General features: G+C 36.3%; 1 non-coding gene across 1 annotated transcript; it reads left to right on the forward strand.

The window, feature by feature from the left end:
* The first annotated feature begins 520 nt into the window (after nucleotides 1–520).
* On the forward strand, nucleotides 521–628 carry LOC130953845 (small nucleolar RNA R71). Its single transcript, XR_009076006.1, has one exon. It is a non-coding gene; the product is annotated as a small nucleolar RNA R71 (small nucleolar RNA).
* The last annotated feature ends 9031 nt before the right edge of the window (nucleotides 629–9659 follow it).

The following is a 9659-nucleotide window of genomic DNA, read 5'->3' on the forward strand; positions in this document are numbered from 1 at the left end:
GCTTGCTATTGCTAAACCTGTTTCTTCCACCATTATTGTTGTTGAAACCTTGTTGAGGTCTCTGTTGATCCTTCCATGAGAAATTTGGATGATTTCTCCATGAAGAATTATAGGTGTTTCCATAGGGTTCTCCTAGGTAATTCACCTCTTCCATTGAAGGGTTCTCAGGATCATAAGCTTCTTCTTCAGATGAAGCATCCTTAGTACTGCTTGGTGCATTTTGCATTCCAGACAGACTTTGAGAAATCAAATTGACTTGTTGAGTCAATATCTTGTTCTGAGCCAGAATGGCATTCAGAGTATCAATCTCAAGAACTCCTTTCTTCTGATTTGTCCCATTATTCACAGGATTCCTTTCAGAAGTGTACATGAATTGGTTATTTGCAACCATTTCAATTAGTTCTTGAGCTTCTGTAGGCGTCTTCTTCAGATGAAGAGATCCTCCAGCAAAGCTATCCAAAGACATCTTGGATAGTTCAGAGAGACCATCATAGAAAATACCTATGATGCTCCATTCAGAAAGCATGTCAGAAGGACATTTTCTGATCAATTGTTTGTATCTTTCCCAAGCTTCATAGAGGGATTCTCCATCCTTCTGTCTGAAGGTTTGGACTTCCACTCTAAGCTTACTCAATTTTTGAGGTGGAAAGAACTTTGCCAAGAAGGCATTGACTAGCTTTTCCCATGAGTCCAGGCTTTCTTTAGGTTGTGAGTCCAACCATGTCCTAGCTCTGTCTCTTACAGCAAAAGGGAATAGCATAAGTCTGTAGACCTCAGGGTCAACCCCATTAGTCTTGACAGTGTCACAGATTTGCAAGAATTCAGCTAAGAACTGATGAGGATCTTCCAATGGAAGTCCATGGAACTTGCAATTCTGTTGCATCAGAGAAACTAATTGAGGCTTAAGCTCAAAGTTGTTTGCTCCAATGGCAGGGATAGAGATGCTTCTCCCATAGAAGTCGGGAGTAGGTGCAGTAAAGTCACCCAGCACCTTCCTTGCATTGTTTGCATTGTTGTTGTTTTCGGCTGCCATGTCTTCTTCTTTGAAGATTTCTGTTAGGTCCTCTACAGAGAGTTGTGCCTTAGCTTCTCTTAGCTTTCGCTTCAAGGTCCTTTCAGGTTCAGGGTCAGCTTCAACAAGAATGCTTTTGTCTTTGTTCCTGCTCATATGAAAGAGAAGAGAACAAGAAAATGTGGAATTCTCTATGTCACAGTATAGAGATTCCTTGAGGTGTCAGAGAAGAAGAAAATTTAGAAGGAAGAGGTAGAAGAATTCGAACTTAGTCAGATAGAGTTCGAATTGTGCATTGAGAAGGAGTGGTACTCCATAAATAAAAGGATGTGAGAAGAGAGGAAGAAATTTTCGAAAATTAAGTGAGAGATTTTGAAAACATTTTGAAAAATTGGTGGATAATTTTCGAAAACTAAAAGTGGGAAAGAAATCAAGTGATTTTTGAAAAAGATTTTAAAAAAAAATATGATTGAAAACTATTTTTGAAAAAGATGTAATAAAAAAGATTTGATTGAAAAGTTATGGTTTTTAAAAAGATATGATTGAAAAGATATGATTTGAAAACGATTTTAAAAAAGATTTGATTTTAAAAATTAATGACTTGCCTAACAAGAAAAGATATGATTCAAACATTAAACCTTTCTCAACAGAAAAGGCAACATACTTGAATTGTTCAATCAAATCATTAATTGTTAGCAAGTATCTTTGAAAAAGGAAAGAAATTGATTTTGAAAAAGATTTGATTTTGAAAAACTTTGAAAACTTGAAAAAAAATTGATTTGAAAACAAAATCCTCCCTCTTGTGCCATCCTGGCGTTAAACGCCCAGAATGGTGCACATTCTGGCGTTTAACGCCCAATGCACTACCTTTTTGGGCGTTAAACGCCCAACCAGGCACCCTGGCTGGCGTTTAAACGCCAGTCTGTCCTTCTTCACTGGGCGTTTTGAACGCCCAGCTTTTTCTGTGTAATTCCTCTGCTGCATGTTCTGAATCTTCAGTTCCCTGTACTATTGACTTGAAAATAGAACCAAGATCAAATACACAATGCATGCAAGACACCAAACTTAAAATTTGACACTAGACTCAACAAGAAACATAAAATATTTTTGGTTTTTATGATTTTGAAATTTTTTTTTTGGATTTTTCGAAAATTATATGGAAATAGAAAATAAAGGTTTCAAAATTCTTAATTTGAATTCCAGGAATCATTGCAATGCTAGTCTAAGACTCCGGTCCAGGAATTAGACATCGCTTCACAGCCAGCCAAGCTTTCAAAGAAAGCTTCGGTCCAAAACACTAGACATGGCCAATGGCCAGCCAAGCCTCAGCAGATCATTGCTCCAATAGCAAGTTTGATAGAAATCAACAAGCTCTTGTGATGATAAGTTGAAACCTCGGTCCAATAAGATTATACATGGCTTCTCAGCCAGCCAGATTTCAACAGATCATCATGAAACTCTAGAATTCATTTTTAAAGAAATTCTGAAAAAAATTACCTAATCTAAGCAACAAGATGAACCGTCAGTTGTCCATACACGAAACAATCCCCGACAACGGCGCCAAAAACTTGGTGCACGGAATTGTGATCATCAATGGCGCCATCAACATGGTACGCTCATTGCAATCTCAACTCTCTATCACAACTCCGCACAACTAACCAGCAAGTGCACTGGGTCGTCCAAGTAATAAACCTTACGCGAGTAAGGGTCGATCCCACGGAGATTGTTGGTATGAAGCAAGCTATGGTCACCTTGTAAATCTTAGTCAGGCAGACTCAAATGGGTATGGGTGATATATGAATAAAACATAAAGATAAAGATAGAGATACTTATGCAATTCATTGGTAAGAACTTCAGATAAGCGAATGGAGATGCTTTGTCCCTTCCATCTCTCTGCTTTCCTACTGTCTTCATCCAATCCTTCTTACTCCTTTCCATGGCAAGCTTATGCAAGGGTTTCACCGTTGTCAGTGGCTACCTCCCATCCTCTCAGTGGAAATGTTCAACGCACCCTATCACGGCACGGCTATCCATCTGTCGGTTCTCAATCAGGCCGGAATAGAATCTAGTGATTCTTTTGCGTCTGTCACTAACGCCCCACCCTCAGGAGTTTGAAGCACGTCACAGTCATTCAATCATTGAATCCTACTCAGAATACCACAGACAAGGTTAGACCTTCCGGATTCTCTTGAATGCCGCCATCAGTTCTTGCCTATACCACGAAGACTCTGATCTCACGGAATGGCTGGCTCGGTTGTCAGGCGAGCGCTCGGTTGTCAGGCGATCAACCATGCATCGTGTATCAGGAATCCAAGAGATATTCACCCAATCTAAGGTAGAACGGAGGTGGTTGTCAGTCACACGTTCATAGGTGAGAATGATGATGAGTGTCACGGATCATCACATTCATCAAGTTGAAGAACAAGTGATATCTTGGAACAAGAACAAGCGGAATTGAATAGAAGAACAATAGTAATTGCATTAATACTCGAGGTACAGCAGAGCTCCACACCTTAATCTATGGTGTGTAGAAACTCCACCGTTGAAAATACATAAGAATAAGGTCTAGGCATGGCCGTGAGGCCAGCCTTCCAAAGAGGGTTCAATCATCAAAACATGATCAAAAGATCCTAAGATTGAAAGATGAAAATACAATGGTAAAAGGTCCTATATATAGAGAACTAGTAGCCTAGGGTGTACAGAGATGAGTAAATGACATAAAAATCCACTTCCGGGCCCACTTGGTGTGTGCTTGGGCTGAGCAATGAAGCATTTTCGTGTAGAGACTCTTCTTGGAGTTAAACGCCAGCTTTTATGCCAGTTTGGGCGTTTAACTCCCATTTTGGTGCCAGTTCCGGCGTTTAACGCTGGAAATTCTGAAGGTTACTTTGAACGCCGGTTTGGGCCATCAAATCTTGGGCAAAGTATGGACTATCATATATTGCGGGAAAGCCCAGGATGTCTACTTTCCAATGCCGTTGAGAGCGCGTCAATTGGGTATCTGTAGCTCCAGAAAATCCACTTCGAGTGCAGGGAGGTCAGAATCCAACAGCATCTGCAGTCCTTTTTAGTCTCTGAATCAGATTTTTGCTCAGGTCCCTCAATTTCAGCCAGAAAATACCTGAAATCACAGAAAAACACACAAACTCATAGTAAAGTCCAGAAAAGTGAATTTTAACTAAAAACTAATAAAAATATACTAAAAACTAACTAGATCATACTAAAAACATACTAAAAACAATGCCAAAAAGCGTACAAATTATCCGCTCATCATGGGGCTCCTTATTTTTAGAAACTAATTTACTAGAGATAATTAAATTAATTTTTATAATTATTACTATTATCATTTGAATTTGGATAAATTAAGGTTATTATATAATTTTTCTATAATACGATATTTTACATAATTGATTTTATGATAACTAGAGTTTAAATTAATTAGTATTTTTATATAATTTTTATTATAACATGATATTTTGAGAAAGGATAAAATTATTATTATTTTTATTATTATTATTATTATTATTATTATTATTATTATTATTATTATTATTATTATTATTATTATTGTTATTATTTACTCTCTTTGATTAAAATAAAGTTAGTTAACATTATTATTATCGAGTTTAAAATCTGCCGATGTGAGTAAATATCAGTAATCCTAGGTGAGCTCAGCTTTACTAACGCTTCATTGTATATATTTTATCATTATTCTACTAATGTCATTTATATTAGTAACTCGTACATATTTATCCTTATATATTATTACTTGTATGTTAATATATCCAGCTTTCATAGTTATCTGTTTAAAATATTTATAACTTGAATCGCTGACTCAGCAGCTTAAGAACGCGACACGTGGCTATTTATTGAAACCCAACCCTCCCTAATATACATTGTCATTATTAACCATTAATCTTCTTCATTTTCAGTGAAGGCATGAGAGAAAAAAAGAGAGAGACCGAAAGAGATTTCCACGAAAATATAAACCTTTCGAGTTTGATTTCTTGAGTTCCGTAACTCCAATTAAAAATCTAATCCAATTAAAGTGTTCGTATCTTCCTCCTCTTCATGTTGACGTCACTTTTGTTTGGGAGAAGTCGCCAGAGGGAGCCGCTAAACTTTCCATAGCCACAGCCATGAGGAGCATCGCCGTCGAGCTACTGTGAGAAAAGTCAGACGAGATAGAGAGAGAGAGAGAGAGAGAGAGATGGAGAACAGGGGAAGGTGTGGTGGTTTTCTTCACCATCGTTACCGCCACTGGAGCTGTCAGGAGCCACTGCCATTGCTGTTTGAGGCTGACCGAAAAAGTGAAGGTGACGGTGGCACTGCTGTCTGTGACAACAAGCGGCTATATTACCGCTAAAGCTTCTGCCACTGTTGCTGGACAAAAGAAATAAGGTTTTTAGATGCATTCAGTTTTGAGAGTTTTGATGAGTTGAGGTAGGGGTGATTTCTTAAACTCATTTTACTTTCAAAATTTGTTATGAGTTGATATTAATGTGAAAAATGTATGTTTATGATTTTCATAAATCTTATGAACTGGATTGAGTTGCTTGAAATAAATATAGTTGCTTGCCTGGTTGGTTGTTGTTGAAGTGGTCGCTAGATGGCTATATTGGTTTCTTGATTGCATTTTTTACTTATTAATTTATTTTGTTAAATTGGTGATTGCTGAATTAATTTGAGATTTGTAAATGTTTTGATATTGGAATTGGTTTTGTTGATTTATTCGAAATGATTTTAAGAATTAGAAATGATTTGATATTTGGAAGTTTGAATTTGTATTTGATTTTAGAAAAGCATTTGAGATTTGGAAAAAGTTTGGTTGGGACCCTTGAAGGATGGCAAAAGTCCAAGTTTTAGAGGAGATGTTGCCAAAATTTTTATAAGAAATGTTTTGAGACACTTTAGGAATGATGAAGTGTTTAATTTGATTTAGAGAAACGGAATGATTTCTCTTGGGAATTTTTTAAATAAGAATGAAGCTGAAATTGGTTTTGGTTTAAATGATTTGGTTTTGATTCTGAATCGATTATGTTTGATGGTGAATATGAATAGAATGAGATTATGATGGATGTTGTGAGGACGGTTGTTTTGTCCCACTCACGGCTTTGGCAAGTTAAGGATAAAGGACTCCCTCTCTTGTCGTGATGTGGGTGTGGGAAAGGTGAAAAGACATGCTCATTTGTATTATTTTTCACCTCATCTTTCTCTGGTTGTAAGGCAGAAAGGCACACTCATTCGATTTGGAAAGGCACTCTCCTTCATTTGTGTTCCTCCTGGGGATGCACAACCTAGAGACAATGTCCGGGTTAGCTACCGGATGTGTCGGGCTCTGGCAATTTAACCGACACGTGAGCTCACGACCAGTAGGGCAGGCATACATCATACTGCATTTGTTTACTTTGTCTGGGTTGCTTAAGTGTTTTGGTTTGCCTATATGATGTTTTCTATTTAATAATTATTTGTTGTACTAGTTGTAATTGCTCTCTGATAGTATTTGTCTTGCATTGTTTGTGCTTCTGATTGATTCTATTTTGTGATTGATTTTTTATGGTGATTTGTTTTGAATTGGGCCGTAGGCCGAGTTGATATGATTTCGGACCAAAGGTCGAGTTGATTTAATTTGGGCTGGAGGCTGAGTTGATTAGATTTGAGCCGGAGGCCGAGTTAATTTGATATGGGCCGAAGGCCATGATTGGTTGGATCAGTGGTAAGTATTTTAGTTAAAATGGTTTCTTAGTAAGCAGTAAAATGTATGGAATGTTATTTTGCGTGAAATTTTTATAAGAAAAATATGAGTTTTATATTTTATTAATGAAATGATGATCATTGCGTGTGAAAATAGTTTTATTTAAAATATCTTCTTATAACAATTCTTAAAAACCCCTTATTGAGAACCCTTTTGAGGATGATGTTCTCATCCCCTACAATCTTCTTTTTTCAGCAAGGACGAAGAAGTTTGCAGAGTTTTTGTTAAGTTCTTAGATATGTTATTTCTATTTATATACATATGTTATAGATTTTCCTTGTCTTTATTATTATAATTTTGTATGAGGGATAGGAGTTCTATGATTTTTTTGAACATAATATGTATATGTTACTTGTATAAGAAATTTTGTATATATGTATATGCATGTTGGTAAAATTTTAATAGTATTTCCAGTTTTTTCAACAAAACAGCGATACGTTTTCTAGTCAAAGGCTCATTATTAAGTATATAAAAGTCGTCGTAATACTCCTTACTATTAGAGTGGTGCAGCGGGAAGCGTGACATTCTAGTGGTAAGGGTGTTACAACTATACTGTCCAGAGGCTGGGATTAGAGCCACTACTTGGCCCTGTCCCTCAAAGAGAATAAGAATAACCTCAGCCGGATGGCTTCGAAAGAGACTCCATTGCCCTTGACTGTGTCACATATTTGTAGGAAGCTGGATATATGTAGGTTTGGATCTTCTTGAGGATTCTCACTAAACTAACCTTATTGCACTAATTGGGTGGGTGATAGCTTTAATTCAAACTATTTGCTTGCATATTTGGACATACTATGCTTTTTCCACAATTTTCAGAAATAGGAGTAGTAAAGTCACCAAGAGTCTTTTTAGCATTATTTGGGTCATCTACCATCTTCTTATCTTCTTCTCTCCTGCTCTTGATTGCATTTTAATTGAATAGAGTAAGTTCTATTTTTGGATCGTACCGGAGAAGTTCCTTGTGTTTATTGCCTTGAATAAAAAACACGACAACAAGTGAAATTGGAATTTCTAACGTCACAGTGAAGTGAATTCTAGGTGAAGTAAAAAGAAAAGAAAAAAAATCTAATTTAGAGAATCAATTAACTAGTTTGTTTTCAATCTTAATTAATCCCCGTCAACGGCACTAAAAGCTTGACGACCGAAAACTAAAGCTCATGGATACCAGTAAGTGCACCGGATCGTATCAAGTAATACCACGGTGAGTGGATATCGTTCCCATGAGGATTAAAGGACTGAACAAGCAATAATTAATTGATTATTCTAATTAGACATATTGAAACAAAGGAATAAGAGAATTCAAATGTGTAACAGAGGCAAAGTAAATAAGCAAAGTAATGAGATAAAAAAACAATAATGATGTGAATGTTAAGGTTTTGGAGATGTTCACTTTCTAGGAAAATGATCGTTTTGTTTATTTATTTCGAGACATGTAAAGATCAATTCACGACGAATTATAAATAATTAAATTCCAATTTCTTGGAAATTCAATTTTTCTTTAACCCAACTAATTGCTAATTTCTTATTCAATTATTTAAGAAAAGAGATTAAGCACAATTTTGATTTATATTCACATAAAATTCAAGAGTGATCTTAGGTCGAATTATATGTCACTTATTCAAGCTAGTTCTAAACCCATTCAAGATTTTGAGAATTATAAAGTTGGACACTTTATAAAACATTATTCCTAGTTGAGTTTAAAAAGTTATAAGAAAGAGTTTTCAACCTAATTCCAATATCAAATTTTCTAAAGTAATACTAGAATCCAAAACGGAGTTAAAATATTTTCCAACAACTCTAATCTTTAGGGATGAGGAACAAAAACTCAATCATGAAATAGATCAAAGCATAAACCTCAAAATAACATAAAACACTTAGATTAATAATACATGAAAAGATAAATGATGAGCGGATAATTTATACGCTTTTTGGCATTGTTTTTAGTATGTTTTTAGTATGTTTTAGTTAGTTTTTATTATATTTTTATTAGTTTTTAGTTAAAATTCACCTTTTCTGGACTTTACTATGAGTTTGTGTGTTTTTCTGTGATTTCAGGTATTTTCTGGCTGAAATTGAGGGACCTGAGCAAAAATCTGATTCAGAGGCTGAAAAGGACTGCAGATGCTGTTGGATTCTGACCTCCCTGCACTCGAAGTGAATTTTCTGGAGCTACAGAAGCCCAATTGGCGCGCTCTTAATTGCGTTGGAAAGTAGACATCTTGGTCTTTCCAGCAATGTATAATAGTCCATACTTTGTCCAAGATTTTATGGCCCGAACCGGCGTTCCAAATCAGCTCAAAACTGCCTGGCGTTAAACGCCGGAACTGGCACAAGAATGGGAGTTAAACGCCCAAACTGGCACAAAAGCTGGCGTTTAACTCCAAGAAAAGTCTGTACACATGAAAGCTTCAATGCTCAGCCCAAGCACACACCAAGTGGGCCCGGAAGTGGATTTTTATGTCATTTACTCATTTCTGTAAACCCTAGGCTACTAGTTCTCTACAAATAGGACCTTTTGCTATTGTATTTTATATCTTTTGATCATTTCAGATCTTAGGATCATCTTTGGACATCTAGTTCTTAGATCATGGGGGCTGGCCTCACGGCCATGCCTGAACCTTGTTCTTATGTATTTTCAACGGTGGAGTTTCTACACACTATAGATTAAGGTGTGGAGCTCTGCTGTACCTCGAGTATTAATGCAATTACTATTGTTCTTCTATTCAATTCAGCTTGTTTTTGTTCTAAGATATCACTTGTTCCTCAACTTGATGAATGTGATGATCTGTGACACTCATCATCATTCTCACCTATGAACGTGTGCCTGACAACCACCTCCGTTCTACCTTAGATTGAGTGGATATCTCTTGGATTCCTTAATCAGAATCTTCG

Source organism: Arachis stenosperma, chromosome 9, assembly GCF_014773155.1.
Source record: "Arachis stenosperma cultivar V10309 chromosome 9, arast.V10309.gnm1.PFL2, whole genome shotgun sequence".
Classification (NCBI taxonomy): domain Eukaryota; kingdom Viridiplantae; phylum Streptophyta; class Magnoliopsida; order Fabales; family Fabaceae; genus Arachis; species Arachis stenosperma.